The sequence below is a fragment of the Ambystoma mexicanum genome, chromosome 4q, assembly GCF_040938575.1.
Source record: "Ambystoma mexicanum isolate Mex_15411 chromosome 4q, UKY_AmexF1_1, whole genome shotgun sequence".
NCBI lineage: Eukaryota > Metazoa > Chordata > Amphibia > Caudata > Ambystomatidae > Ambystoma > Ambystoma mexicanum.
This window is the reverse complement of record NC_090928.1, coordinates 1,224,411,311-1,224,437,404: the sequence shown is the minus strand read 5'-3', so window position 1 is coordinate 1,224,437,404 and position 26,094 is coordinate 1,224,411,311.

Below are 26,094 nucleotides of genomic sequence, written 5' to 3'. Positions count from 1 at the left end.
GACATAATTCCATTAGCACACCTATGCAAACAGTTGCCAAAACATGCCCATAACCTGAAAAAATACAGTACAGAGTGGGTTAAAGGAACCACCCACAAAATGTTTATGCCATGGCCACAAGGGGGTCCATATCTAAATCTGTCTTGCAACACATGACGACATATTTGCATGCCACATACACGGGTAAAAAGTTAGACAAAAACCTTGCTGTTCTAGAACTTTGGAAAATGGATGAACAGGGAAAGGAAGAGGAGCCGCCAACAGATTGGATAATTAATCTATGCACAGAGGGGGGTGAGACGCCTACTGCACCACCTGCCCCACCCGAAACGAAGGTTGAAGAGAACAAAGATGAGGGGCTATACCCACTGAGAGAGTTTAAAGCAGCTACAGGGTATAGTAACCCGGCATATGACTCACCTACGCAAAGTAGTGACGAAAATCAAGGGAGAGAAAAGGATAAGGATATCGCCTCCACGGTCCCAAGGGACAAGGAGAGACGCGAGGATGAAAGAAGGGACCAGACACAGACAAGTACAGCTCTCGATAAAGAGAGAGAAGGGAAAAGATGGAAGGGAAATGAAAATAGAACTGATGAGATAGCATTCGCAAGGAACGAATGGATGGGAGGGCACATTTTATTGAAACTAGGTGGTAAAGGCCTTGATGATGCGAAACAAAAAGAGAGATTAGACAATATACAGAGAAAGGAGAACAAGAAGGAATTGAGAGACGAGAGAATAAGGAAAAAAGATAGACAAAGGCTAGAACAGCTATAAGGCGAAGAGCAAGAAAAACAGCTCGATCGCAAACAGAGAGCAGCCAATGTTCAAGACAGAAAGAAGCAGCAAAGGTCAGAGGAAGAGCAAAGAATACGAGAGAAAAGAATAAAGAGACGAAGAGATGAGGAAATCCGAAGGGCAGATTATGAGGCTGGAAATGCATCGGAGGGACAGGGCCTCCGTATCCTTGTCCTTTGCTGTTTTTATCGTGTGTTCTGTCGTGTTTTCCACGCAGGAGTTCATCTGGGACTCCTGGCGGTGCAGCTCTCTCTCCTTTGGTTTGGTGAACAGACCCTTGGGATACCCTTATGGCACCCATCGGTAGGGGTACAACCCTGTGCACCTAGTGTATGTTTTTGGGCACCTGTGTGTGACCCACAGAGCAGGGTACGGGCTGGTGGCAGCTCTGTGCTGAAATGACTGGTGCCCAGAGCGTCCTCCATTTTGGGATGCCCAGGCCCTGTCATTGGAATCGGTAGATTCCTGATGGAGACAAAATGGCCCCCATGGCCTCTTGCCTTCCATCACCTGTTACCCTGATCTTCCCGAAGCCCCGCAAAGCCCTGCTCTGTCCCTTCCCCCTGACTGGCTGTTGGGTGGAAGTTCCATATATGGTAGTGTGGGGGAAGTGCCGACCAGACTGGCTGGAGCTTTCTCAACGACCGTATGTTGTGGGTACGCCTGTGGGTGGGACCTGGGTGAATGGAGTGTGTGACGAATATACATCCTATGTTGTGACGGTCTAGTATCTGGTGTTTGACACAATGGTTGAGACAGCCCGGCCCGAAACCGGTATGAATGCAGCTTGGAGCGTTGAATGGCTTGGTACTTGTCCCAATATACATAACTTGTTGTGAGTGTCTGCAGAGAAGTGAATGGCCTGAATACCTCGTGTGCCTGATTGGCTGCCTGGTGGTCGGTCATTTTTTCAAAAAAATTATGTCAAAAGACAATTTTTCGAAAAGAAAATGTCGGAAATTTTTTTTTCGAATTCCGTTTTTTTAAATTATATATTTATTTTGGGGTTCGGGATAAAAAAAATGGGTAAAACCCAAAAAAAAATTAAAAAAGGGGGGTTGGGGGGGAACCCCCCCCCATTTCGGAAAAAAAATGCATTAAAAAAAATTCAATATTTTTTTTTTCGACATTTTTTTTCTCGAAAAAATGACTTTCGACATTATTGGTTTCGAAATTTTCACTATAAACCTGGCTGCCTGCCTGCATGAATGCCCGTAGTCGTAATTGGATACTTGAGTATGACCCAGCGGAATGAATGGGAGATCAACAGTATATCTGGGACGTCTCATTGCTAGGAATCGTGTTCAGAAGCTGAAGTCCACTACGACGAGTAACTGGAGTGAAGCTTAACCTTGAGCCCTGCTGGACGAGAAGAATTGCTGTTGCTCTCATTCGTAATCTGAAAGCTGCTGTGCTTCAAGAACTGACCCAGAGAGGACATGGTAAGGCGCCCTCTTCCCGAGCCACGAGGGACTATCGTGCACAGCCGATCTTTGCCTAAACTCCCTGGTAGACAGATCTTTGACAGGCTGCCGACCCGATACGGAGACTGCTGTGGAACTCCAAGGAGAAGCACCCGGACTGTTGTCCGCCAATGTCGCCGACCGCCGTCGCAGACCGGAGCCGCCATGCTCCCATTGCCTAAGAACTTTGTTGATCCACAGACGCTCTCGTCTGCACCGTCGCCGCTGTATCCTGCTGGAGAAGGCCTGACCGTCGACGCGCCGAGGAGCATCCACCGGTGGGTTTCCCGCCACCCGAAGACCACAGACGCCGACGACTCGATGCCTTTGCTGGGCCACAGTTCTTCAACTCTTTGCGGTCCAGAACTATCGACACCGAAGTGCCCCGCACGCCTCTTCCTGGCAGGACGTTTACACTTCCCTGTCAACGAGCACCGCTAAGAATGACGCGGCCACTTCACCATCGTAGCTCGACCTGTTCTCCGTCGGACGTTCGACGACCCGTGACTCCTGCCTGAAAAGGAGGACACTCAAGAAGGGTTGTCGATTTCCCCGATGCGGAACGCTACAACACCAAAGTACTTTGGGGTTGCAGAACTATTGGGAAGTCTAAGGGTGAACAATATATGGACTGGGCTTGTATCTTTCTTCTACAGGTTGCCCAGGTGGGGGGATCTCCACACAGAGCTGTGTTTAACGGTAGTTACCAGTATTCTATTCTATTGCTCAACCATCCTGCTTTCCTTCCTCTCTCTACTGCTGGTTTCCTCTTTATTTTGATCTGTGTGTCATTCTGACTGTATGCACTTTAATAAGATCTAATAACGTTAGTGGTACCACTTTAGAATTGTACATATTTACCATTGTTGATTTTCGGAGTACAAAGTGAGTTATCGTGATCGTGTATATGACTTTGAATGTTAATTATATAAAGACTGTGTTTTAACCGATACAGAGTGTGGACATTCCTTCATGGGTGCTTGGGGACTACACTGTACTTAAGAACCAGCTCGCATCACCTCCCGAGAAGCTAAGCCTTGATTGCTCGACTATGTTACCATAAAAGAGAATCTTGGCAGGGGTCTCTGTGCCTCCCCTCTACCATATAGAGAGCGGAAGTGCAGACCACCCCTCTGGTCTTTACAGCTGGTGGCAGCGGTGGGATGCTTATGGTTTTAAGACTCAGTGTATAACCGTGCCACTTACAAAGGATATCTGCACTTTGTTAAATTAAGGTTTAGTCGTGTACGAGATAACTGCATTACAAGCAATGGAATCTATTGCGAATGGTAAATTGACTCGGATGAGCTTAGAGGCTCTCCAGAGTGCTTGTGAAGCCAGGGAATTAGACTTTATGGATAGGTCTAGGGCTGAAGTGATAGCTGCCCTGGTGGACTACCAGATCGATTGTGAAACTCTTGAAGGGGGGGATGCAACCAATGAGGACTCTACCCCGAGGGTTGTCGCCGAAACTGATTCTGGGAATGCCACCATTCCTGCTGCCTCTGTTCCGAACCCCAGCAATTCTTTAGAGCTTGAGTTATTGAGGATGAAGTTAGCCTTTGACTATCGCAAGTTGGAACTAGATGCTGAGCTTAAGAAAGAGGAGTTGGCACAGCAAGTGGAACTCAAAAATAGGGATCTTGAACTCAAAGACAAGGACACTGAATGTCAGCGAATCCAGCTACAGAAAGCTTGAGTGGAGAATTCTGCCCTCCCGGGCGGACTTCTGTAAGGGACAGAGAGAGTGCCACTCTCTCGCGGGTCTGAGGACACAGGCCCGTAGTCGTGATTGGATGCTTGAGTATGACCCGGCAGAATGAATGGGAGATCAACAGTATATCTGGGGACTTCTCACTGCTAGGAATCGTGTTCTGAAGCTGAAGTCCACTACGACGAGTAACTGGAGTGTAGCTTAACCTTGAGTCCTGCTGGACGAGAAGAATTGCTGTTGCTCTCCTTCGCAATCTGAAAGCTGCTGTGCTTCAAGAACTGACCCAGAGAGGACTTGGTAAGGCGCCCTCTTCACGAGCCATGAGGAACCATCATGCACAGCTGATCTTTGCCTAAGCTCCCTGGTAGACAGACCTTCGACAGGCTGCCGACCCGATACGGGGACTGCGGTGGAACTCCAAGGAGAAGCGCCCAGACTGTTGTCCACCACTGTCGACGACCGGAGCTGCCGTGCTCCCGTTGCCTAACAACTTTGTTGATCCACGGATGCCCTCGTCTGCACCGTCGCCGTTGTATCCTGCTGCAGAAGGCCTGACTGTCGATGCGCCGAGGAGCATCCACCGGTGGGTTTCCCGCCATCCAAAGACCACAGAGATGCCGACGACTCAACGCCCTTGCTGGGCCACAGTTCTTCAACTCTTTGCGGTCCAGAACTATCGACACTGAGGTGCCCGGCACGCCTCTTCCTGGCAGGACGTTTACGCTTCCCCGTCAACGAGCACTGCTAGGAACGACGCGGCCACTTCACCGTCGTAGCTCCACCTGTTCTCCGTCGGACGTTTGATGACCCGTGACTCCTGCCTGAAAGGGAGGCCACTCAAGAAGGGTTGTCGATTTCCCCAACGTGGAACGCTACAACACCAAGGTACTTTGGGGTTGCAGAACTATTGGGAAGTGTAAGGGTGAACAATATATGGACTGGGCTTGTATCTTTCTTCTACAGGTTGCCCAGGTGGGGGGATCTCCACCCAGAGCTGTGTTTAACTATAGTTACCAGTATTCTGCCTATTGCTCCTCCATCCTGCTTTCCTTCCTCTCTCTACTGCTGGTTTTCTCTTTATTTTGATCTGTGTGTCATTCTGACCGTATGCACTTTAATAAGATCTAATAACGTTAGTGGTACCACTTTAGAATTGTACATATTTACTATTGTTGATTTTCGGAGTACAAAGTGAGTTATCGTGATCGTGTATATGACTTTGAATATTAATTATATAAAGACTGTGTTTTAACCGATACAGTGTGTGGACATTCCTTCGTGGGTGCTTGGGGACTACACTGTACTTAAGAACCAGCTTGCATCACCTCCCGAGAAGCTAGGCCTTGATTGCTCAACTATGTTACCATAATAGAGAATCTTGGCAGGGGTCTCTCTGCCTCCCCTCTACCATATAGATAGCGGAAGTGCAGACCCCCCCTCTAGTCTTTACACAGATGAACAAAGAAATGAAAAGAAAAAGGAAGAAGATAGGGTCAGAGAAGAGGTGAGGAAGCGCAGAAAATTCGATGACGTCTGGGGAGAGAGGTTAAAAAACCTGATCCTATAGTGGATTGGGAAGACATAGAAGAATTCGTTCCTGCGTACGATTCAGTACCAGGCACGTCTAGGGCAAATATGGAAGATGACTTCGACACCAGAAGCATCGGAGAAACAATCGATAGAATATATGATGAAATGGGGCTGGAACAAATACCCCAAAGGGAGGGGGAAGACAAGCGCCTGGAGAGCACTCAGCTGTACAACACTGAGGATGTCTCCCGAAGTACTGGGAATAGAGAACTATCCCTGGATAGACTAGAAATAAGTAGGAACAAAGAGGACACAAGAGGTGGCACTAGTTGGGCACAGACAATGTCCGATTCAGAAAGGGAGGAGTGTGAGGAAAAGGAGGAAGTGAGACGGAGCGAAAGACGACTCCCAAGGGTAAAAGGAATAAGATGGTCAGACACTAGCGAGTCTGCACAGAGGGCATCAGAGGCAGCCACACAGTCAGACCGACACAAAGAAGTATCTCACGGTCAGAGGGGGGTGTCATCACCGCCCTACGTGGACAGGATCAGGATATTGCCAGGCAGACGGCGATGCGGGAATATTATCCCCTGCAATAGACAGGAGAACAATGAGAGAAGAGAGAGAGGGCTATGCATCCCAATTTCCGCTACTCGAGAAGGGGGGAGTAAGACCACAATATACTCAATGGCCACACATGGATCGAGAAAACCTGAAAACAAGCTTCCAATGCTGACATTGGGAGCCGGAAAGTGGATACACGAGTTAGAAAAAATGACAGGAGGAAACACATTAGCTATAGGGGATGTTAAGGGTCTCCTAATCCCCATACTTGGTGAGAGAGCAGACGATGTGTGGACACGAGCAGGCTACCCTGGTGTAACCACACTTAATACCGCACATGAAGGAGCTCCAATTAACAATGTGGAAAGTGCTGTATCCAGACACTTCTGATATGGAAGCTACAATGACACGAAAAATGAAGGAGTCTGAGGATCCATTAATTTACATACAGAATTTTCAAGATGCATGGGTACTTGAGACTCATGAATCTTGGACGAAATCTATACCTGTAAATCTATACCATATATTGTTCGAGAGCCGGTACAGAAACAGCTCAAGAAATTGGTAGGAATTGAGGCTAATCTTTGGGCAGAAATACAGCTGACCATTGCACATTATTGCAGACTGCTGCAAGAAAAGAGTCGCAAAAAATAAGCTGCACAAAAGGGTGAGGAAGCGAAATTTGTGCAGAAGAAATTGTCAAAGTATGCTCTTAAGGGAGCCATGATAACCAGCACAGCCGAATTGAGCATGCAGCAGGTGACTAATCCACAGCAGAATAATCAGGGCAATACAGGGTTTTACCCACGGGTAAGAGGATTTAGGGGAAGAGGATGGCAGAGTAATCAGGGAGGCTTTCAGAATAACCAAGGAGGTTTCCAGAATATGCAAAATGGCAATCAATATATGTCAAATGGGCAAAGGATCCGACCACCGCCAGTATGTTGGTTGTTTGGGTTGATGGGGCATTTAGCACACACATGCAGAAACCAAAGCATGATGCAAAACGGCCAAGGTATGGGAGCAGGCATGGTGAATCCACCTGCAGTTTTACAGCAGGGAGTTATACAGAATCACACGGTTCAACAGCAAACACCAGGAGCTCAGCAAAACCCACAGCCCCAAAATGTAGTGAGTTTTCCACAAAGGCAGTTCCAACAGTCACCACTACAATTGTCGCAAACAGCGAGCTCAGGGCAGACCACGAGCCCTGGAATGAGGAGTAACACTGGTAATGGGAGAAATCCACCAGCACACAGTGGGCCAAATTTGTATATGGACTACGACAGCTCACAGGGAACCCTGATGTGTTCTTTCCTATCAGTGACACCAGACCCTCACCGGGAACCTAGGGTAGATGTTGTTATAGGGGATAAATAATATTCCCTCTTATTTGACACAGGTGCAACACGCTCAGGTATACGTGAAGGCAAGTTTTCCTTGTCCGGCGAGGCCATATATACTCAGAGTTTCACAGGAGCCACAAGTCGTATTCCCTTCACAAATGCACTTCCAGTCTCTATAGGAGAATGTGAAATTAATCTGCCTTTACTATATTCTTGTCAGACCCCAGTAAACATTTTGGGTAGAGATTTAATGACAAAGTTAAACATGACAATCTCATTCACGGAGGAGGGCATAGTATGTTCAACTCCAGGAATGCACTATTCAAATGTATACGAAATGATCAGAGCATACGCAGGACACACATCTATGAGGGCCATACAATTAGAGCCAGAAATATTTGTGTACGGTATGCGCATACTAATGGTAGGGCTGCCAGGCTTTGCAGACAGAACCATGGGAACCCCAGATGAGTTCCTATTTAGACCTAGAATGCCCATTCACGAGGAGAAGGGACAAGTATTTCCCTTGATGATACACACAGCTGCAGTACGAGGGAGAGAGGCCTTGATTGACAGTTATGACGTCGAAGGCCGACAATGGTGCACAGTGACCGCCATTGAAGAAGGATATCGTTTGACTGATGTCACTGATGACGATCTGTTTGAAGAGCAAGCAGATATGGGAGAGACCATGGTGGAAGTGAGTCTCACCTTTTGGGTGAGAATTATTAAAAGGGAAGTGCCTCAAAGAATGATGTTGGCACAAAACTGTCCTGAATATTTTGATGGCGACATGGCCCAGGTGCCTGTCTCAGTGTGGACCACAGGCCCCTATGACATAGGCCTATTGAAAGGTGTTGGAGAAGTGAGAATTAAGCTAAAACCAGGAGCAATTCTCCCAAAAGCACGAAAATATCCCATGTTCTGAGAGGCAGATGAACGCATTTCTAAGACAATTTCGGCTATGATGGAGCAAGGCATCTTAGTGACGTCAGAGTCGTCATGCAATACTGCGGTTTATCCGATCATGAAATCAAAGGGAGGGTCTTGGAGGCTAATCCAGGATTTACACCCAATAAATGATATGGTTGAGGCCGAGTTCTCTTTAGTCCCTAACCCGGCTACAATCCTATACCTGTTGAGGCAAAATATTTCACGTGATTGACTTGAAAAATGCATTTTTCTCAATCCTGTTGCACCGTGACTCACAAGGTCTGATGTCATTCACGTTCAGACAGATGCGTCTGAAAAGCACGAGGCTACCCCAGGGGTACTGTGAGTCTCTGTCTATTTTCAACAGAGTCCTGCATATGCATTTAAGCAATATTGCATTAAAAAGTGTTGTCCTGCAATATGTGGATGACATCTTGATCTGCAGCACGACAGAGGAGCAATGCAGGCACGATTCTGTTCAGCTATTGACTATACTGGCTGAGAAAGGATATAAGGTTGACAAGGAGAAGCTACAATATTGTCAACAGGAAGTGCTGTACACAGGCCAGCTGATCTCACATGAGGGAAAGAGAGTGACCCCAGAAAGGGCTGAAGCCATACTGAACACAGCTAAGCCACACACGACAAAACAGATGCAGAGCTTTTTAGGCCAATGAAACTATGTCAGGGCATGGGTCTTCGACTATAGCTCTTACACTAAGCATTTACTTCAGGCACTAAAGAAGGCCCAAGTGACAAAAGAAAAGATTGAATGGTCTGAGACCATGGAGAAAGGATTTGCTGAACTCAAAAAAGCCATTTGCACAACATCAGTTCTAGGGATTCCCAATTATGCAGAGGAATTTTACCTGTTTTCACACACAAATGGCAGCGTTATGACGGCAGTACTCACACAGAGAACCACATTGGGGTACAAGCCCCTGGCATACTATAGTGGAAATTTGGACCCAGTAATGAAAGGTAATTTCCCATGCAAACAAAGTTTAGCTGCTGCAGCGCTCACCATAGAGAAGACTACAACCATTGTGATGGGATGCTCCATGACGTTGTACGTCGAGCACTCGCTATTTGCCATTCTAGAGAAACCAAAGGGCACATTGACATCTCAGAGAGCTTCTGCTTATGAAGTGATCATATCAAATCCATCGATTAAGGTAGTCCGATGTAAAATAGTGAACCCAGCTGCGTTTATAGCAGAGCCAGTAACTGAAGGAGAGCCAATACATGACTGTGCAAACTATGAAGAATTCTATTACGAAATTCCCAGGGTGAAAGAAAGTGCCTTGGCAGAAGGAGAGTTCATCTTTATTCACAGTTCTTCGAGGATCGATCAAAGTGACGGACAAAGATATACAGGCGTTGCTGTGATGAAGCACACAGCAAATGGATAATTCTGAGTATTTATTAGCGCACAAATACCATCTCATTATTCAGCACAGGAAGTAACGGTGTACAGTGACTCTGCCTATGTGACGTCAACAGTGCACGCATGCTTAGCGCACTGGAAAAGGAGGGGCTACCTCCGAGCAGACAGCACGGCAGTGCAGCATGCACCCTTATTGGACAGGCTGATCAAGGCACTACAGCTCCCAGTGGGCATAGCGGTCGTGAAATGCACCGCCCACACCAAGGGGACAGATTTTAGCTCACGTGGAAATCATGCAGCAGACACAGAGGCCAAGCGTATGGCATCCAAAAGTTAGACAATCATGGAAGTGCAAGTCATTGTGAAAAACTCAGCAAGACAGGACGGATGTCCCTGTCTCTAGAAGACAGCAGGTTGGCTCACAACGTCCTCTTTTGTCTAGTCACTGACTTTCCAGAGTTAGTGGGGAGACTGATCGATGTTGACGTCCTCACATTCATCAGAGATCCAGCTAATGTTGCATAGATGGGCATGCTCTCGCATGGAATTGTACTACAAATAGAACTCTCGAACCATCAACAGAACTATCTGAGGAGATTCTAAAAAGCTTTCTGCCGAGGGACAGATCAAGGAAGCCGTGTCAAGGGTTTCCCATTCTTCCATTTGTTGTTATTTTTCTCTATTCTTCATATCGACCAGGATACAATATGTCTTCGGGACTGAGGCAAATCCGAGGCGTGGACTGGGAACTGACCTACTTTGAACATGCACAGTAAAAGGACTGGCCAAAGTGTTATTTGATTTGATTTTTCCCATAGTTTAGTAAGAGAACTGTATCCTGAAATAAGAGACAATTCACGCCTGCAAGAGGGGGGACACGTGTAGGACACCTGAACCTCTTAAGCACAGAATCCGACAGACAATATTGGTTAAGGAATTTAGTAAAAGGTAGACATTTTTGCGAATGATCGAGATGGGGATCCAGAGCAGCAATCTGGTCCTCCCACAGGAAGAGAGACACCCACGTTTCTCTGGAAGTAAATGCTGCCGCCTGACCTACAGGGGCATAATGTATTTATGTATCATATTCATCATTGTTTTACTGTCATTAATGATCAGATCTGCATTTTCTATCAGTGCACAAAGCGTTCCAGTTCCAGTGCACCCACCTAATGATGCACGCATGAAACCCACAAAGGCACCCGGACCTTACATAGTCATTCCGGTCCCTAGAAAATCTGATGGTGGAATGAATGAGCTTGAAATGGATGTGATTAGCAATAACACGCACACACTTGTGGTAATAAACAAAAAGAAAAGCCGGAGACAGGGTCGGCAAAGAGTGAATGAAGAACGATTACTGACAACCACACGCATGCAAACATGGAATGCACACACAACAGGCCTGGTGTCAATGATTGCAGAACCAAAATTAAAAGCCGCAGAGAAGAAGAGACTGCCTACTATGGGAAATATCACTACAAGTAAAGTAAAGAGCCAAATGAAGGAAGCAGACATAGTGGAAAGACTAGAGGGGCTGAAGAAGAAACCCACAGAGACAGCAGTGGCAAACATATATGTTCCAGTGAAAGGGATAAGTACAAGTCCCACAGTAGAGCCATATACTGGACCAATGCCAGGGTGGATAGGATGGGCATTTATAACCAGCAGGAAAAAGATGTATGAGGACAAGGAAAGAACTGCCAGACTTTTGTCTACTCAAATGGCACAGATGAGGAGGCCAGCACCATGGACCAGGATACCTGAGAATCCTCCAGCAAGAAGGAGCCATACAGATGCATTCAGGGATGTAGTTATAGCAAATTACAGGAAAACACTACGAAGCAAGTGAAGCATGCATGGAGATGACAACGAACTAAACGACTACCTGGATAGCACAGCACATCTGGGAAACAACATTTGGTACTAGCACATGAAAGAAGTTGGGAGACGATGCTTTGTTTGCGCACTCCAACCATACAGCATGGGGAAGTCCAAGATCTTTGTAGCTGTAAAATACGATCTCCAGACAGCACACTGTCTGTCACACGTAGCAGTGCGCAAGACCAGAGGCCAGTTCATGGGTAGTGATGACTCATTGAAATGGGCAACTGAAGCAACTGATCCAAATGAAGAGGACTATGTCCAGGACATAAAGACAAGAAACAATGGAAAGACAAAACACATTGTGATCATATATGAGAAGCCTGGAGTTAAAGGAGCAGAAATCAGAAGAGTAGCGAACCAGAAGCTAAATGTCCAAGGAAAAACTCCCGAAGAAGCTTGTAGATGGAAGAACAGAGGCCAAATGCAAATTTGGGGAACAGTGCTTTCACTTGACGGATGGGAGAAAGGAGTAGTGATCTGCAGAGCATGGATGGTCTTCGGTCACTACGAGCCCACCATCAACATAGTGCAAAACGGATGCAAGCAATTATGGCCAAAGCTTGTAAAACATTTAACATGGGTCGAATACAGAGGAGGACCCTTGCAGATAGTGCCACTGGAAAGCCCAAAATTCTGCTTCAGGAATAATGGCACAAGAAAAATTGGAGAGAATCAGAACTGTGGATGAGTTTTCGACGCTGCAGGAATGGTTCATGGCACTGCTGTAATTATGGATCATTATTGGGTATGTGGATCTAAAGCATACATCAGACTGGAAAGAGACTGGGGAGGTATATGCACAATAGTGATTGTCCACATTCCAGCATTAGTGATCCCGAATATTGACAGTTTCTCAAAAGCAGATGCTCACCTGAGGAAAAAGAAATCTGTGGAACTGCTAACTCGAATGAAGAGAGAACATTATTTCTCTGCCAAATCAGAAGAAGCCTTTCATGCAATCCCATATGAACACAGGCTGTTTAGCCTCACCTCATCAGTGTTCACAACGATTTTCATGCCAAGAATCCAAGTTGGAGTAAATACTAAATGGTTGCAGATAACCAGATGAGAGTTACTGCAGACCATCAACACGACCATAAAAGGATTCAATGAAATCAAGGAAAAGCTAAGAGCCATCTGACTGATGACTCTCCAGAACAGATATGTCCTTGACATGATCACAGCTATGGATGGAGGAGTTTGTACAAAAATCGGAGAATCATGTTGCACATTTATACCTTCTCACGATGAGGAAAACGGAACCCTAACAGAAGCTATAAGCATGCTGACAAACCTGCAGAACCAGATGATCAATGAAGCTGACGAAGTTGATGATGATAGCTGGTTTGGATCATTATTCTCATGGGTTCCACAATGGAAGGCAGATGCATTCACGTTCTTGGGAGCCCTGCTAGTGATGATATTGCTAGGATTTTGCGTTATCAAGATAATAATCTCTCAGTGCCAGAAGACTGCAAAAAAGCCATAGGGATGAAGATCATGATTGATGTCAAGCCAGGATGGAAGCCCAAAGACCTGACTGATGAAGAAATAAGAGACTTTGTGAAGGCCAGAATTCACGCACCAGAAGGAACAAAGTATCTATATCCCAGAAAGCACAGAAATTATGTGGGAAGATGGGTTTATTGCAGCCCAAATGGACAATGTCAATTGATGACTTGGAATAAAGACGAACATGTAAGGACAGCAGGAAGCCTGAAAGGAGTAATACAAATCTGGACTCCAAAGAGACACTTCTTCAAACCATCATGTACAGATCCAGAAGAGGAAGAAGAGATGAACCCAGGCGATCAAGTGAAGATAAATACAGAAGAACCGAGTAAGATGAATCCAAAGATGGAAGTGAAAGCAGTCGATGAATCGCCCAGAGGGGGGAGTGTAGAGGAGGTCCCAAATAAAGCCTGCACTCCAGTCGCCCATTTTGAAGTTCCAGGAACGTTCACACCAAAATATGTGACGTATGATGAGCAAATAAACCAGCAGAGAGCCACAGTGGGGCTCTGCCCAGTGCCTATTAGAAGAGCAACACCTATTGAAGTACCAATAGCCAGACAACCGTGGACAGTAAGGTATCCATTAAGAAAACCCTATCAACAAATGAAACGAAATGAAGATCACCTAAGTACTGTCCTGGAAGAAACCAAAAAGGCCTTAAAGGAAGATGAATAGTGACGTCACGAGGACCTGGACAGACTCACAGATAGAAGAAATGTCAATCAAAGAATGATACACAGAGACGCCATGGATAAAGATATCTTGAACCTCAAGGGGGAGAACGATGTTGAAATACAAAGAAGTTCAAGCTGTAAGCAAGATGAAGACATTCAACTAGTTTACGCCTGTGAATATGCTTGGTACTGCAAGAAAGCTAAGAATACAGTGCAGCTTGCTATGCTTGGTAGAAGAGTAGTGCAGCAAGCGCCATTATATATAATCTACCTCAAATGAAGCACTTTATTATAAGTATATTTCTACTTTGCACAAAAGCAGAACCAACCCAGGTTACTAAAGCCCAGATGCAAGAAGATTCATATTCTAGTAACACGAGGAGAGATGGCTGAATCGAAACTCGCCAGATGCAGCTCATGCCAGGGAAGCCAAGGTCATACCAATCGAAGCTATGAACAGTAGCTACTTTTAACTGAAACTAAGAACAGAATTTCCTGCCTCTGACGGATCGAGATAAGAAGGCGTAGGCAGCTGAAATGAAAATCAATACACAAATTGAGAGAAACAAGACAAATTCACGGTGTGGGAATCACGTGACCAGCCGAGCAAGAAGAAGCACGGGTTCACACCTACCCTTGGCACAAGACCAAGCAGAGATATCAGAACTTTTCCAGACAGAAGATGCAGTTTTGATCCAACCACAATGTACTAATTGACACATGGCTATTAAAGTTTTGATTGATTGTAACAAGGGCTGGAGGAAGGCCAGGTAACTAAGGGGCACCTCGCACCTGGCTGACCGTTCTGCGTGCTGCTAAGCAAAGTAGAAAATAATGCATGGGGTTGGTGCCAACCCAATCACAATGGACCAAATAATCTAGGGTCCTATAGTTAGTAGAACCAATGAGACGTCGTACTTTAGTGACGTCTACAGTAGTCATTTTGAAGGAAGGGCTTAGATGCCCAGCTGCCAGTGTTTACCCAATCCCCTCACTCCGTTACCATATACAGATGTAGTACCTTCAGTAAAGTTACCTTTTCCTAACCAATAGAATTGCATGTTAACTTTTGAGTGTTACACGTCAATTATGACGAGTTTTGAGTATAAATGTTACAACTTGTATGAAGTTTGTTGGAGTTGAAGCGAGAAGGACGATCACATCACTGCTGATATCCATGACTCCCCGTTTGTTGTACTTGTCATTAAACGAACTCCCTTTGCCAAACCATTGAGTTGTCCTTATTGATTGGTGTTGGAGTAATAAATGTGCACCCCATCCATCTCAAGGGTGCAGCTATCTCGTCTTAAAGTACTTCTGAGCGAACCTTGGCTCTATGGGCCGGCCGGGGGTCTCTGGAGTACAATCCTCTGTATGTCAGTCAAACCTGTCTAAGCTCTTGAAAGTCATGACCAAAGTCCTCCAGGGACTATGCCCATGCTAGACCTATGGTATAGTCCCTCTTAAAAGGTCTTTCTGACTGCCATTAAGCAATATAACTTGAACATTTTAAAAGCATCCACGGTTGCATGTGGTGGGGCTCCCTTACACTAGGGTGAGAAAGTTGAAATTTTGGAATGAAAACTCATGGTACTGGAATATTTTAGTGGGACTCCCTTACAAAGACACCTGCTGGGACCGGGCATACGGGATCAGCAGCCCTATTAAGATCACAGGTGCCGGAGGGTATCCTCTGCAGGGCTCGGGAAGTGGGCCCTGGGAAGGGAGCCTTGAGTGCGAGACAGCGTTTTATACCCAAAGTAATCACAGACCCAGCATGGTTGTATTCATGTGTGAAGGGTTGAACTAACAACAATCTCCCGGTCAGATATTGGGGAGATAGTTTCTGGACGAACGCAATAGAGTGGAGTGGGATATATAGGCCCGGAAGCGGAGAAAGTGGGGGATCAACCATCCTCACCAGAGACAGCTACCCCCAGGTTTGTTGGCAAGCTCGCCAAGTGAAAGCGCAAGTCCATCGGTTGGAGCCTCAAGTTATGAAGCGTAGGGGCATGTCGTTGGTTCTTCAATGCCCAGAAGCAATAGTAAAGAAGGGTCAACCCTTACCCAAACACCCTGGAAACAGGAGGAAGGCAGCTTGCAGTGAGGCTGGCGGTAAGAAAGTGATTGAGCCGCCCAAACGAGGTCAGAGGAGACGCAGGAAACTCTAACTGAGGTAACAAGCTCTCCCGGTATGGCATTGAATAGGGAGGAACTGAAACAGTGCTTCAGTGACTTCCAGGATAAATTAACAGAATTCATTTAGTCACAGTTTGTGGACGTGATGGCAGACATGAAACAAGCTCTGCAAGATATGAAAGGAGGCATTGCCAATCTGGAAGCATGCACAGACGCCAATGAAAATGCCCCTCAAGATCTAGCAGATGATGCCAGGAAAAACAACGAGATACTAGAAAATCTATCACGGGTGGCACCGAATTTAGAACTACAATGTGAAGATTTCCAAAAATAGGTTGAGCAGATCGAACATCCATATTAAGAACCTATAAGATAGCATTGAGGATTAAGATTTGAAGGAGACTTTACAAAACATCTTCAGAGATATCTTGGGTGAGGATCAGGAAATAGTGATCCCAATTGATTGGGTGCATCGGGTAGGCCCTAAAAAAAGGGGGCCAGAACACATGATGTATTGGCGGCACTTTCCAACTATTGCCAAAAAGGAAGAATACTATATGGAGCAAGAACATCCGGATCCACGAAAGTGAAGGTACAGAGATCCAGTTGTTCCAAGACCTGACTCAATCAATGCTGATTAAATGTCGGGCGATGGGCCCAGTGGTTAGATCCCTAATACAAAAGTAGAAAAAAAGATAAATGATAAATGGACATTTCCTTTCCTTGGGAGAGTCAGCAGTATTGCATTACGACATAAGGGGGGCCATCCTAAAAATGAACAAAGAAGACCCTCAACCGTCAGGCGCGTGGCACCCTCGATCCCCCCAAGGAGGAAACCATGACAATGGGTGAGAGTGGCGGGAAAAACTCAAAGAGGGGGATACCACAGGGGTCCCGGGACAAAGCAAAGTGGGGGTTTGAGGAGGTGAGTCCATAATTCCCATATCCAGTAAGAAGAGCATATGGTAACGGATAAGAAGATTTGAATTTCAAGCACGGCCGAAGTAAAGGCGTACAAAGAATCTGACCGCCTACATTGGACATACTATGGATGATAAGGTTTATGATGTGTATTGATGTGATCTAGGGAAGAGGCCGAAGGGTGGTGAGGACTTGGGACACTTGGAATCCAGTAGGCGACTAGAAGCATCTCTATAACATTTCTCTGGTTCATGTTTGCAGGTTAATTCTGGGGGTATAGAACTCTTAGGCTCATTAGGAACTTTGACCCATGCAAGAGATGGGGAGTTGGCATTTGTTGGGGCTGGGGGGTTGGAAGAGGTTATGAGATTGAATAAAGGGAGGGGCGTGATTGGGAAAGGGGAGGGAGGTATCCACGCAGGGGAACACATACAAACCATGTACAATTCACCCGAGGTTACTACAATTTGTTTTCCAGACACTGAGATGATTGCACAGGCTACAGGTGCCTGGGACACAGGGGCAAAGGGGAAGACATGTACACGAGCGCATAATTCAACTCTTGACTTATAATGTACAGGGATTAAATTCCCTGATTAAAAGAAAAAAATAGAACAATTCCTCAAAAGAGAGGGTCTGGATATTATAGCCTACCAGGAAAATCAGGCAAACGCTGAGGGGAAATTAGGGGATACTCTTATAGAATCTAGATAAATACCAGACTTACGAATTCTGGACACAGAGGGAGAAATAGGAGTTAGATTTATATTTAGTATAGGACTGACCAACATAACACTGTCCTCGGTCTATGTGTCACATTTAGGACAAGACGGTTTCATGAGTCTATATGGGGCGCCCTAGAGACATTCACCACAGGGGACATTTTACAGATGGGTGACTGTAATTTAGCATGGGACCCGCAGAAGGACCGAAGACCTTGAATCTGTCATGGCCAGGTGTCTCCAACGAAAGCACTGAAAGCCAGAATGGAACACTTGATGCTTAAAGAAGTGTGGCGTGCATTGTACGGTGGAAGCTACAGGCTTCACCTTTTACTTGCATGTCCACTGCACATATTCCCGGATTGATTATGTGTGGTCACCCACAACATTGGTGGGACAGATGGAATAGTTGGAGGTGGGTCCTATACTTTTATCAGATCATGCCCCGGTTACATTTACTATGCTATTGAGGAGTGTGAGAAACTAGAGAGTGTCTCAGCACACTAATCCCCCGAGATCTCTCTTTCAGGGGGCCAGGGCACGGCTATTGCCTTTGGATGTAGACCCTGGGGGTGGACCAGTGCTGGAGGATTACCTGGATGAGGGGTTTTCGAGAGTTGGGGTGAGACAGCCGACAGTGAGGCGCCATATTCCCCCTTTTTTGTTCATCTACCCCATCCTATTTTATAGGATTTTCCAAAGTCCCGACCCTCCGCCCCCTTTTTAAGCAAACACTGGACTGAGGAAGAGGTGACTGAGAGTAATCAGTCTAACTCTCTCACATCGTACTAGACATGACCCGTTAATCGGGTCAGACAAAGTCAGGCACTTTACACTAAGTGCATACACCTGATACCAGTTAGCTCTCCTCACACGAATAAAAGGCAACACCTACAGACACACTCTGAGCAAGGCAAAACATGAGTGCGAGCAGAACTTCTGGGATGAAGGCACACCTAGTGGAGAAAAGCAACTGACCAAAGGAGGGTAGCAGTTAGCTAAAAAACCCAAGGGTTCCCTTCTGGAGGTCATTGTCTCTGACAGACCACGAAAGACACGTAGAGAAGACCAGATCCCACAGGTGAAAATTGTATTCTGTTTCAAGGATGCAGCGACCCACCCGGGTGCACGGCAGAGTTATGGAGATGAGGCCAAGCCTGTGGTACTAGCCTTGACTCGTTAACTGCAAAACAAGCAATAAACGCACACAGCCTTTGAGCTGGCAAGTGACATGAAAGACTGGCGTGTGTTAAAACAAATGAAATAGCAACATTATATCACAAGTGAAGGCTGCAAGCATGTGGGTGAGATGCGAAGAAAGGCAGCCTGTGAATGAACTTTGACGTAAAAGTTAGCTGTGAGATCAGCATTACTAAGTAACAGAGTGATTCGGCAAAAGGAAGTAGCCCATTCAAAAGTCTCTGTGAAAGGTACATTGTTTGAAGTTATAAAGCGATCAAACAGCAAGAGTGAATTAAGCGAGAGTAAACGTGAACTGTGATGTCAATGTGGTCCTGCGGCAGTCTGAAAAGAGAGCTACACACATTATAAAATCTTCAATGTTTGAAAAGTGTCTGAGCCCGATTGAAGAAGACCCGAAGTAAAATAAGCTTGGGGAAAGGAGCCCCTGGCAAGTTTGTGTTGAACTGTGACGTGAGAGGTCTGAGCCCGACAGAGGGGGGCCTACATGATCTGTGTGCTGTAAGGTCTGAGCCCGGCAGAGGAGTCCTTTGTGAACTTTATGTTGGAATCCAATTTTGAAAGGAAAGAAAGAGACTCTAACGTGGAAGGCCAGGCGGGCCTCAATCCATGGTATGGAACTGTTTAGAGCAGCAGTATTCAAACTGTGGGGCGCGGCCCTGTGGGGGGCCGCGGCCGCATCCCTGTGGGACCATGAGAGCCCAGCATGAAATGGCAAATAAAAAATAAAAAAATAAATGTATTGTTTTTTTTTTTTAGATTGGAAGAAATGGGCAGGGGCTGTTCACATAGTCGGGCTGAAGCATGACACTGGGCCTCATTACAAGTATGGCGTTAAGGTAACAATGGTGCCGGTAGCACTACCGGCACCATTGCTACTGTACCGCCATACTACGAGCTGTGCTTGCGGGTGCCTGCCAGCCCACCAGGTCTGATCTGGCGGGCAGAGCGGCATCTGCGAGCACCGCATGCCTGTAGCACCGGCACCGCTATGAATGGTGCCGGTGCTACAGGCATCCCCATTCCCACTGAGCCCTATGGGGCTCAAATGAGAATGGGGAATACTTTTTTCCAGCACCCTTGAATGGGCAATTACCAGGTCCACCGGGGTTGTAATACCCTGGTAATTGCCCATTCAAGGGTGCCAGAAACAAAACTGCTCCGGCGGCAGCCGTGCCTGTGTTTGTGTTACAGGCACGGTTACCGCCAGGGTCGCAATGAGGCCCACTGTCTCAGGCACCAATGAAAAAGTGGCCCGCAGTTGCAAATAGATATTCATTCACAATAGTACCCAAGCGGGTGCTTTGTGTTAAAATATAAGTACATTGTGATATTTATAGAATATTTATTCAGCAACAATGGTCAATATTACTAACTGCATAGTGAAGACCCTCATCAAACTGGCCCATATTGGCCAGAAAGGTGGCACATTTTGACTGCCCACACTATCATTTTGTATTTTTGGTACAACCCTATTTCCCTTTGACAGTTCAGTTCATTCCCCAGCCGCACATGCTCACTGAGCCATGCAAGGCTGGGGCGTTTTGCTTTGCCAGCATTGCATAGCTCATTGGAAATGCCTGCTGGGGCACTGCATGTCTGTATGTGCGAGGGGCAGCTCCTGCACCTCCTCGCACATACGGACAGAGCAGCCTGGAACAGGGCGTTTCAGCACCCACATGCAGGCCAATGCAGAAGGTATGTTTATGTTCATCTATTTTATTGAAACATGTGTATGGATGCGTGAATGCTTGTGTTATGTGTGAGTGTATGGTGATGAATGCTCGTGTGAATGATAGAGGGATTGCTGTATAAATGTGTGTGTGTGTGTGTGTGTGTTTGTTTGTTTGTTTTGGTCCGTCGAGCTGATTTTGGCAAGTGGTGGATAGAGGGGTGAAGGAGGGTTGTACAACAAAGGCATTTTAAAAATGCCTAAATGCCTTTGTTGCACAATCCCCCTACCCACCTGCCAAAATCAGCTCTCCTTCTGAGGTGCCGTGGAGCCCAGGGGACAGAGATGGTATTTCTTTTACTGGATTTCTATCATAGATGTCCAGTCAAAAAGACCATGCTTTCCCCCTTGGCACCCCAGCGCCTTGCATACACACATAACCATGTTGATTGTGTTAGGCCTAGTGGGGCCCAGGGACAGGGATGGTATATTTTTGCTGGACATCTATCATGGATGTCCAGTAAACCATGTCATGCCTGCCCCTTGGGCCCTCCAGCAGCAATTACAAACTGTTTGGATATTTACCCATTTTCTTTTAAGAATGCTCTATAATGCAACATTTGTCACGTGGTGAAACCCCCCGAACTCCCTTTGATTGGTTCGGACTCCCTCACTGCCTTCGGTCACTATGGCATTTTTGGGGAAAATAGTTATGCCCCTCCACTTAAAAAATTCTCCAGCCGCCACTGGCTCTCGGACTGTGTTGGGAACGGGATGGGGGAGAACAGGGACTGTGGTGGGAGCAAGGTGGGCGGGAACCATGGGATAGTGGGGAGAGCAGGGTGGGGAGAGTCCAGGGTGCGTGATGCGGTGGGTAGAGCCCTGGGACTGGGTAGGAGTGGGATGAGGGAGCCCAGCCACTGTGTTGGGAGCAGGTGGGAGAGACCAGGGACTATAGGTGCAGTGACGGTGCACAATACATAATGTCCTTTTGGCATTTTTTGGGGGGCCTGGCCTGCCCAAAGTTTGCTCATGGGGGCCCAGGCCAAAAAATGTTGAAGACCACTGGCCTAGTGGATTTACAATGTGAGGCAACTTCTTTGATTGGCATGCTCGTCAGAGTCTCATATACAAAACAATCCAGTGTGGCGTGTATGTACATCACACATTTCGCGGGTATCTCTATAAAAAAAAATAACACCAACACAGAGGGGCAGGGCTGGGGGGGTCCCGAACAATTTATTGTTTGCTCAGGGGGGGCCTTGGCATCAAATGTTTGAAGACCACTGGCTTACAGTGTTAGAACCCGAGCCAGAGTGTGTCATCCTGCCTACAAGGACAGCCTTAGTGAGGTTTAACGTGAGGAGGAAGACTGGTTCAACTACCCTTATTCTTTTTGCACAAGTTTCTCCTTTTTACACTTTTTGTACAAGATATAGGGCAGGCATTAGGTTTTTGTTAGCATAGGCCATTTCGATGGACTTCACTAGAACTGTTTTGTTTATCGGTTGATGGTCGAGACTACTCCCACCTTAGTTATAGGGCAAAATAGGAGTTCTCCGACCCCAACATTTTCAATAGAGGTAATTATATCCATTGTGTCAGTGTCATACTTACAATACCATGGCTTCCCTACAGGCGGCATAGGTGCAACTTGTGGAATTGGACACTCCCGTCAGATATATTAAAGGATAAAATATTAACTGGAGAAATTGGGGATAAAATTAGGGACTATTTGGGCACAAATGATACACCCGATATGTCAAGGACCTCTTTATGAGACGCTTTTAAAATGGTATCAAGGAGGGAACTCAGCGATAAAAGCAGTAAGAGAAAGGCAAATGAGACAGATGGAGTTGGATCTAGAGGTTCAGCGAAAGGGGATCATGAAGCGTATGGAACAGGATACTAGTAAAGCGACTAAAAGGGAATATAGAAGCATGAGTGGCCAATTAGATTTATTACAAGGAAAGCAGAAAAGGCTCTATTATATATGAAAAAAAATATTATATAAAAGCAAACTAAGCAGATTGCCGGCTAGGTAGATATCTTAAGGTGAAAAAGGGCAAGACAAATGATCGTTCAGATACAGGACCAACAAGAGGGGTAGTTACAACCATGAATTAAATTATACAACTATTTGTAGGACTCTTCTCATCTTTATATGCTTCGGATACTCCTAAACCTGTAGATCAAAATAAGTACTTAGATAAGCTGCAACTTAAAAGAATTACATCAGCGGTACAAGAGCAATTAGAAGTAAAAATAACGGAAGAAGAGCTATCCTGGGTGATAAAAGCTCTTCTGCGCAATAAAGCTCCTGGGCTCGATGGATACCCAGCAATTTTTTATAAGACGGTCAGGGAAACCTTAATTCCTAAATTGACCTCTCTATATAATTTGTTTAGACGAAAGGTTAAGATTGTTGGCGCAGGAGTTAACCGGCGGTACTGGCATACTATTCTGCTACTCTGGCTTTTGTGACCTGGGAACGCTGACTCTTTAAGGTGCCTCCAACCCCTTCAGCTTCAAAAACTGTGCCGGCGTGAAGCACCAGTGCGCAAGTTGGCACAGGAGTTAACCGGAGTTGACTTGGAAGGGTGAGGAGAACGAGGTGCTGATTGCCGGTCTTGGCCCGAGAACGCAACACCAACTTTAGATGTCCATGTCCAACCCCTACGATGCGGTGGAAATGAAACACACAGAAATGGCATCCGAGCAGCATGAGCATGGAGATGTTGACTCCAAGAGAGACTTGATTCCCTCCACGCAAGTCAAGGTGAGTGCGCCTCTGATCTGTTTGCATGACATTGATAGTGAGCTGGACTTTGGCCGTGAAGAGAATGACAATGTACACACGCTTGAATGTAATGATCCAACAACAAACGACTCTTGGGGCTCGAGTTTAAACTTCCTGCAAGAGTTGAAGTCACCTAATCGTATACATCGCCCTGATAGATCTTGCTTAGAGACAGTAATGACCCTTGGATCCCCTACAGAATTGTCGCTTGCCCAGCCAACAAGCCCGATCACCTTTCCCAACATATTGAATTCTTCTGGAATTGCGAGGCATCGAACCCCAATTATTCACCAACTCTCAATGAATGAAAGGGAGGACCTTCCATCGATTCCAACAATGATGATGGACTGGCGGCAATGACAATATCCTTATCACCATTTCTAAAATTATTAGAATCTTGCAGTGAGGCTACGAAAGATCAAGCAACGCTCCTGGCTATGATTCACTGGAAACAGATTTATCTTGAATCTTTTGCCACCAAAATTCAAGCTCGTCTTGATACAGAGGCCAAATTAACAGTTCAATGGCAAGCTCGGTTATTTGATTTGGCTATGGAGGAGCAAATAGATAAAACAACAATGATGACTGAAATATTGGAAACAGTGAAGATGTTATGACTAGAGAGATGGCTTAATCAATCCTTGACTACTCCCCCAAATAATACAGTTCTCGCGACTAACATTTGGCCTGTTAGTACACAACCCATTGATTTAACCCCCCCCCCCCAACATTACATCTGAAAGGACTAAGCAGGCTTGGAGTATTCAAGCCTCCACAAGTGGAGATAAGGTGGAGGTGGCCATAGCTCTGTAACGACGGATCGAGGATTATGCAAGGACTGGTATTTCTATTGAATGTTTATCCAATGTAAATGACCTTCGGTGAGAATCGGGGCCCTCTATAATGGCCCCACCTTAACATCATACTATTAATGGGGAGCCAGAGATACTTGAAAAAAATGATGACATTGAAATCCCTTCTTCACCAAAGAATACCCCTCTGATTGTTCAACAAGATCCTCTCATGAAACAACCTTTCTCAATTTTTCAAAAATCAATCAACAAGATTTCTGTATTAGATCCAATACCTAAGAAATCGATTCAGAGGAAAATGAAAAATCAACTGAGATGCCCCAAACCCAGATCAAATGGGTCGAGAGCATTCCTGTGAAACTTAAATTTCCCCAAGCGAATACAACTGCATCTCCTAAAAAGAAGGTAAGGATTATGAATGAGGGGAAATCTACTATGCAACCAGACAACTTCATTCGAGAGAGAAGTGATTCAATGGATGAAGTATTGGAACAAAGGAACATCTTATTGAACTTATCTGTTTACATGACTGATGAGGAACTTGAAGAGAGACCTGACATTACTCCTAACTGTCAAATATCCTGCAAAGAAATAGTGATGAATTTGAATTTTCCACCCACGGAATGACAATACCTGCTCCAGGTCACCATCTTATGATATTCTACTGGCCTTTTGAGGTTCAATGTTTATGACAGTTGGTCAGAAACGACTTCTTACAATGAAAAATCAAGACAAAGAGAAGTCGAAGACGTCTCGGCATATAAGGTCAAGCTAAGAGGAAAAAAAACAGCCTCATTTTGATTTTACGCGACAAACCACTCCTGCATATACATTGGTTATTGAGCGCATATTAAGGTTGTCGGATGGTTTGATCTTGAATCATGCAAATGTACTAAAGCACTTCACTTTCTGCCAGAACTGAAAAGCATTGACTCAAAGATAATCAAAATCTTCCAATTTGTTGAGGAAGAATGAACAGATTGGGTGATCCTACATCTCTCCTCTAAGTGGGTACACTCTGCCATTCTGGATCAGAGTGAAGCCTTCTTGCCTCTGGGATTTGACCTTAGCTGAAATTTGCTCCGGGTTCAGCCGAAGCAGAGTGAATAAAGGTCTGAAGAAATAGCTAGACCTCGTGTGGCAATACATTGCTCCCCAAAAAAACAATCAAAAGGTGGAGCCGAGAAAGAAAAAATAGTCCATCAATTCGATGTAGATGACCCCAATGCATCCAGAAAAGTGAAGAAATATGAGAACTACACGGGACCGAGTGACTTAAGTACCTCCAATGAGTCAACTTTACCATCCTCACAGGTCAACTAGCAACTACAAACATGAGAAGCGTCACCATGGAAGTTATGTTCGTGAACACACAAGGACTTTACCACCTGTTTGCTGAAGGAAACTCGGAACTCCAAAACTTTGACATCATCTGCCTTCAGGAGACTTGGCTACAAAAGCAACCTTTATGTGACGGTTATCTCACATGCCTTAATCCGGCTATTGCAAGATCTTCTGGTCAACCCTCTTCAGGTCTGCTGACCCTATTGAAGTCCACCACTAATTTGCTAGTTCAAGAAGCCCGGAACCCTAATCCATTTATACAGATTACCATTATCAGTGGTTTCAACGCGCATAAAGAAACCCATAACGGATTAGCAATTTGCAATTTATATTGGCATGCTGCCGGTGTCAATGACAACGTCTTCATCGATACTCTACTTTTGTCTATTGATGACCTTTAGCTCTGTTATAAATCCATGGACTTTATCCTGTGTGGATCCCTGAACATCCATGTATTTGAGATCTCTGGAGTCCTGATCTCTAGAGGAAAGCTCCCCATGAAGGCTCAAATGTGGATGAAAGAACTACAGGCAAGGTCCATTGTTTCAATCAACGGTCAGCTGACTGAAGATATACCACGACTCCTACTTGGCAAAAAGGGAATTCACTAGCCTATTTGGATTATATTTTCAATTAATTGGCACTGATTTCTGAGTTGAATACCTTGAAGA